This window comes from Silurus aristotelis (assembly GCF_946808225.1).
Source record: "Silurus aristotelis genome assembly, chromosome: 20".
Classification (NCBI taxonomy): domain Eukaryota; kingdom Metazoa; phylum Chordata; class Actinopteri; order Siluriformes; family Siluridae; genus Silurus; species Silurus aristotelis.
The window spans coordinates 3960087-3967586 of NC_139593.1; the positions used below are offsets into that span (position 1 = coordinate 3960087).

The 7500-nt window shown below is 37.3% G+C and overlaps 1 protein-coding gene and 1 long non-coding RNA gene across 3 annotated transcripts in view; both read right to left on the reverse strand.

The window, feature by feature from the left end:
- Positions 1-7500, reverse strand: part of peli1a (pellino E3 ubiquitin protein ligase 1a) — a 16474-nt gene that overhangs the window by 6445 nt on the left and 2529 nt on the right. The gene's annotated exons all lie outside the window — the stretch shown is intronic.
- LOC310715487 lies at positions 2889-4540 on the reverse strand. The gene is made up of 3 exons (XR_014530339.1): positions 4371-4540; positions 4119-4255; positions 2889-4003 (listed from the first exon to the last, which is right to left on the reverse strand). It is a non-coding gene; the product is annotated as an uncharacterized lncRNA (long non-coding RNA).

Sequence of the window (7500 nt, forward strand, 5' to 3'; positions counted from 1 at the left end):
ACTGTCGATCTGGAGATGTTTTTATAGAATAAGACTGTCGATCTGGAGATGTTTCTATAGAATAAGACTGTAGATCTGGAGATGTTTCTATAGAATAAGACTGTAGATCTGGAGATGTTTCTATAGAATAAGACTGAAGATCTGGAGATGTTTTTATAGAATAAGACTGTAGATCTGGAGATGTTTCTATAGAATAAGACTGTAGATCTTCTACAGATGTTTCTATACAATAAGACTGTCGATCTGGAGATGTTTTTTAGAATAAGACTGTAGATCTGGAGATGTTTCTATAGGATAAGACTGTAGATCTGGAGATGTTTCTATAGAATAAGACTGTAGATCTGGAGATGTTTTATAGAATAAAACTGTAGATCTGGAGATGTTTTATAGAATAAGACTGTCGATCTGGAGATGTTTTTATAGAATAAAACTGTAGATCTGGAGATGTTTTTTAGAATAAGACTGTCGATCTGGAGATGTTTTTATAGAATAAGACTGTAGATCTTCTACAGATGTTTCTATACAATAAGACTGTCGATCTGGAGATGTTTTTTAGAATAAGACTGTAGATCTGGAGATGTTTTTATAGAATAAAACTGTAGATCTGGAGATGTTTTTTAGAATAAGACTGTCGATCTGGAGATGTTTTTATAGAATAAGACTGTAGATCTGGAGATGTTTTATAGAATAAGACTGTCGATCTGGAGATGTTTTTATAGAATAAAACTGTAGATCTGGAGATGTTTTTTAGAATAAGACTGTCGATCTGGAGATGTTTTTATAGAATAAGACTGTCGATCTGGAGATGTTTTTATAGAATAAAACTGTAGATCTGGAGATGTTTTTTAGAATAAGACTGTCGATCTGGAGATGTTTTTATAGAATAAGACTGTAGATCTGGAGATGTTTTATAGAATAAGACTGTCGATCTGGAGATGTTTTTATAGAATAAAACTGTAGATCTGGAGATGTTTTTTAGAATAAGACTGTCGATCTGGAGATGTTTTTATAGAATAAGACTGTGGATCTTGCTATAAATCTTGTGGAGATTTATGTGAGATTTCATTCAGCCTTAATGGTGATAGTAAAGTCAGGTGCTGATGGAGGTGGGCTGCAGTCAGCATTCACATTCATCCCAAAGGTGTTCAGGAGCTCTATAGCAGGAGATCTTCCAGCCCATGTAAAGCATTGTCATACTGGTACAGGTTTGGGTCTCCTCGCTCAAGTGAAGGGAAAATCCAAAGATGTTCTATATGTCTGATTTTTGGCAAGAACCACATCTGGGTGGAAAAGACAGGTGTCTGAATACTTTCGATCCTATCATGTGCAATTGCCTGCAGCTAAACTTCTGACAGATTCTAGATTTTTTTTTAAGAGCCATCACTTGAAGTTCTTGACACCAAAAGAACCTGAAAATGTCCCCAAATTACTCTTAATTCCCAGAACCTAAACATGTGCCTGGTGAAAGAGTTCTTCCATGGTTCATTGTATAGTTGAAGGTTCTTCAGCTCCCAGTTCCTGATAGTTCTGTGTGGAAACCTGTGGAGGAGATGTTTGTAGGAGTGTGGAGACGTGGAGATGTTTTGAAGTCCAGGTGTGGAGCAGAAGTGGAGCTTCATACAAAGCAGGATGGCACACGGCTGTCTGATCTACACACGACAAATATCTAATCCAGCTGCTCGGCCCTGTGTGTTTGCACGTTGCCACAACTACTGCTTATCTAATGTTTCCTGCCAACACACACACACACACACACACACACACACACACACACACACACACACACACACACAGTCAAGCGGAACAGATGATTCCCAGGGACAGATAATGAATGCCTGTACTGCTGAGTGTGAATGTGTGTGTGTGTGTGTGTGTGTGTGTGTGTGTGTGTGTGTGTGTGTGTGTGTGTGTGTGTGTGTGTGTGTGTTTACATGTGTGTATATGTGTGTGTATGTATGTGCATGTGTGTATTGAGTGTGTGTGTGTGTGTGTGTGTGTGTGTGTGTGTGTGTGTGTGTGTGTGTGTGTGTGTGTGTGTATGAGTCTGACCTAGTGTGAGTTCATACTTTGTATGTTTGTGTAGAAGTGTTAATACAGTGTGTGTGTGTGTGTGTGTGTGTGTGTGTGTGTGTGTGTGTGTGTGTGTGTGTGTGTGTGTGTGTGTGTCTCCTCCCGCATTCCTGTAAGCATGCCAAACACTCGCTCACACCCGCCAGGCGACTAAAACACACCACGCTGTTGCCTAGGAGACGAGTATACAGTCTGTTATATAGGGTCCACGCCTCTGTAAGTATGCACGCGTGTGTAGAACACACACACACACACACACACACACACACACACACACACACACACACACACACACACACACACACACACACAGTAGAACAAAGAGAAACAGGACAAGAAAGAGATAAAGGGATTATTGAAATGTAATGGTGAGAGTGAAAAGATAAATAGTAAGTAAGAAAAAAATAATAAAAGAAAGAACAGAGAGAGAGAGAGAGAGAGAGAGAGAGAGAGAGAGAGAGAGAGAGAGAGAGAGAGAGAGAGAGAGAGAGAGACTGATTAAATAGATAAAGAAAAAATGATAAAGAATTTAATTGAGAATGAAAAAGTGATAAAAGAGAGAGTAGGACTGTCAAAACAAAGACAATAATAATTATTAAAAATTCATTTTAACTTATTTTAATTTTAAATTTAATTTCTGTTTGACCGTTTTTTATTGAATATATGAATAAATAAATATAAAATAAACTACATTTAAACCTTTAACACACACATTGTTCCACGATGTCCTTTGTTTAATCAGATATAAAAAAAAAACAACAAAAATAATTTTCATCACTAAAAATCTGCACTAAAATCCGCCCTGCACTAAAATGCGATTTATCGCGATTTAATATTTGATCGATTGACAGCCCTAAGAGAGAGAAAGTACTAGAGAAAGAAAAATTGTGAGAGAGTGGGTGAGTGAGAGAGAGACTGAAAGAGTGCAAATTTAATAAGAAAAGAGAAAAAGTGATAGAAGGAGAGAAAGACAGAGAGAGAAATAGATTTGATCTGGCACTATGATTTATATAGTATGTAAAAACATTTGAGAGTGTTGTAGAGGGAAAATGCTAGATGTTATGAAATCACTGTAAGCAGCCAGTCAATGTTATTGTCATTCCTGGGCCCTGACAGTAAACCACCAAAAAAAGATTAAAATAAAAAAAAAAGATCCACATCTTAGGAACTTACACGCACTTTTTCAAAAGAAACATAGAAACCACAAAAACTTACCCTTACCTCATTAAAAATCAGTTCAGACAGGAAATCTTTTTTTGGCTGTGAATGAGCCGAGAGAGAGAGAAAACTAAAAGAGCTTTTTATTCCATTTAGAAATCTATTAAAAACGATATATGAGTTCTAATCTGCTCGAACTGTTCAAATTTAACCAATTGCATTATATGTCAGTAAAGCCTGACATGGAATTTGGCTTTATAAATAAGAAAAAACACCAAATTGAAACGTATGTTTAAAAGGGCAGAATTAGGCTGATTTCCTCTTCTTAAAATTTTGGAGGTAGTTAAAAAACATGTGACCCCCCAATACATATGATTATAAAGCTCTAAAATACAGCCGCAGTCAAAAACTCCTACTCATCCTTGGAGACAAAACCACCAGCGCAAAGATTACTGCAAGATCTTTAACATTATCACAACCTGAGGGACAACCAGAACCAAAAAAAAAGATCTCCACCTGACACCCACCCACCTACCACCATAACCACCCATCCACCCTAACCCCTATCACCATAACCACACATCCACCCTAACCCTCACCTACCACCATTACCACACATCCACCCTAACCCTCACCTACCACCATAACCACCCATCCACCCTAACCCCTATCACCATAACCACACATCCACCCTAACCCTCACCTACCACCATTACCACACATCCACCCTAACCCTCACCTACCACCATAACCACCCATTCACCCTAACCCCCACCTACCACCATAACCACCCATCCACCTTAACCCCCACTTACCACCATAACCACGCATCCACCATAACCCCCACCTACCACCATAACCACTTATCCACCTTAACCCCCTCCTACCACCATAACCACCCATTCACCCTAACCCTCACCTACCACCATAACCACACATCCACCCTAACCCCCACCTACCACCATAACCACCCATCCACCTTAACCCCCACCTACCACCATAACCACCCATCCACCCTAACCCCCACCTACCACCATAACCACCCATCCACCTTAACCCCCACTTACCACCATAACCACGCATCCACCATAACCCCCACCTACCACCATAACCACCCATCCACCTTAACCCCCCACTATCACCATAACCACCCATTCACCCTAACCCTCACCTACCACCATAACCACCCATCCACCCTAACCCCTTACCTACCACCATAACCACCCATCCATTCTAACCCTCACCTACCACCATAACCACCCATCCACCCTAACCTTTACCTACCACCATAACCACCCATCCACCCTAACCCTCACCACCACCATTACCACACATCCACCCTAACCCTCACCTACCACCATTACCACCATTACCACCCATCCACCCTAACCCCTTACCTACTTCCATAACCACCCATCCACCCTAACCCTCACCTACCACCATAACCACCCTGCCAAAGATTATTCAGCATAGTTGTGATCAGTAATCCAGAGGTTCATCCAGCTGTGATCCGTAAACACTAAATACTAAACACTGCACTCTCAGATACAAGAACCGAAACCCTCACAAGACGGCACCAGAAGATCAAGAAGACTCAGACAGAAGATGCTGAAGGTGACATACTCCACAATTCTCCACATTCTCCACAGATTGATGACATTAAATCCATTCAATGACACTTTACACCCACCACCATCACCACTGTGTACATCCTCTTATTCCAGAACATCAAAATACCAAAATATTCACTTGTACTTTACTTTGTATTTACACTTACAACAACAAGCTAGAAATTTATGTTTCTTGTGTCTGAAGTCTCCAACCACTAGGTCATGACCCAGTACCATCGTGGAAGATCTGCTAGAGGTACTGTGGAGATGTGTATGTGATTTTATCGTTTTGGTTCAGTGTGTGAAATATATATATTATTTTATTCTTTATATTATTATTATTATTATTATTATTATTATTATTATGTATTTTTGGGGGATAATCTGGTGCCCCGTTTAGATTGTTTCCCAGTGTTCCTGAAATAAACATTAACCTTAGCATTTAATAATTTTTTCATAATAATAATAACAAATTATTAAAATTAATACTATTACAATTATTAATCTTCTTCTTCTTCTTCTTTTTCTTTCATCTTCTCCCATTAGTGGTCACATTGTTACTATTATTATTATAATTATTATTATCGTTAGTATTATAATTCTTATGATTATAATAAACATTATGAATATTATTATTGTTATTATTCTTATTATTCTTGTTGATAGAAACTGAACAAACATACAGTGTCAAACAATGTAAAATATGTCAATATATAACTACTGAAATAAAAAGCTGAAGTGTGTGTGTGTGTGTGTGTGTGTGTGTGTGTGTGTGTGTGTGTGTGTGTGTGTGTGTGTATTATGCATATGAAAACGTTTCTCTTTAATGCTCAGAGTATGTGTGTACGTGTGTGTGCTTTTGTGTGTAAGTGGTTTATCTTATCATAAATCTTGTGAATTGAGCAGATGGTAATGAACCTGTGAAACACTCTGTACAGTTTCCTGTGTGGTTTCTCTCGGACTGCTGAGAAACTGATTGGATTTAGGGTTGCAGTTTTGACTCTGTCTATTGTGTGTATAGTGTATATTGTACAGTGTATTGTGTGTAGTGTATAGTGTGTAGTGTATAGTGTATATCGTAGAGTTTATTGTGTGTAGTGTATAGTTTATAGTGTATAGTGTATTGTGTATAGTGTATAGTGTATATCATACAGTGTATTGTGTATAGTGTATACTGTACAGTGTATTGTGTGTAGTGTATAGTTTATAGTGTATTGTGTGTAGTGTATAGTTTATAGTGTATTGTGTATAGTGTATATTGTACAGTGTATTGTGTGTAGTGTATAGTGTCTATCATACAGTGTATTGTGTGTAGTGTATAGTTTATAGTGTATTGTGTATAGTGTATATCGTGCAGTGTATTGTGTGTAGTGTATAGTGTATATCGTACAGTGTATTGTGTGTAGTGTATAGTGTATATCGTACAGTGTATTGTGTGTAGTGTATAGTTTATAGTGTATAGTGTATAGTGTTTATCGTGCAGTGTATTGTGTGTAGTTTATAGTGTATATCGTACAGTGTATTGTGTGTAGTGTATAGTTTATAATGTATAGTGTATAGTGTATATCGTGCAGTGTATTGTGTGTAGTGTATAGTGTATATCGTACAGTGTATTGTGTGTAGTGTATAGTGTATATCGTACAGTGTATTGTGTGTAGTGTATAGTACATAGTGTAAAGTGTATATTGTACAGTGTATTGTGTGTAGTGTATAGTGTATATCGTACAGTTTATTGTGTGTAGTGTATAGTTTATAGTGTTTATTGTACAGTGTATTGTGTGTAGTGTATAGTGTATATAGTACAGTTTATTGTGTGCAGTGTATAGTGTATATCGTGCAGTGTATTCTGTGTAGTGTATAGTGTTTATTGTACAGTGTATTGTGTGTAGTGTATAGTATATATAGTACAGTGTATTGTGTGTAGTGTATAGTACATAGTGTATAGTGTATATCGTACAGTTTATTGTGTGTAGTGTATAGTGTATATCGTACAGTGTATTGTGTGTAGTGTACAGTTTATAGTGTATAGTGTATATCGTACAGTTTATTGTGTAGTAGTGTATAGTTTATAGTGTATTGTGTATAGTGTATATCGTACAGTGTATTGTGTGTAGTGTATATTATATAGTGTATAGTGTACATCGTACAGTGTATTGTGTGTAGTGTATGGTGTATATCGTACAGTGTATTGTGTGTAGTGTATAGTGTATATCGTACAGTGTATTGTGTGTAGTGTATAGTGTATATCGTACAGTGTATAGTGTGTAGTGTATAGTGTATATTGTACAGTGTATTGTGTGTAGTGTTGAGTTTATAGTGTATTGTGTATAGTGTATATCGTACAGTATATTGTGTGTAGTGTATAGTATATAGTGTATAGTGTATATCGTACAGTGTATTGTGTGTAGTGTATAGTGTATATTGTACAGTGCATTGTGTGTAGTGTATAGTGTATATTGTACAGTGTATTGTGTGTAGTGTAGAGTTTATAGTGTATTGTGTATAGTGTATATCATACAGTGTATTGTGTGTAGTGTATGGTGTACAGTGTATTGTGTGTAGTGTGTAGTGTATACTGTATATTGTACAGTGTATTGTGTGTAGTGTATAGTGTATATTGTACAGTGCATTGTGTGTAGTGTATGGTGTATATCGTACAGTG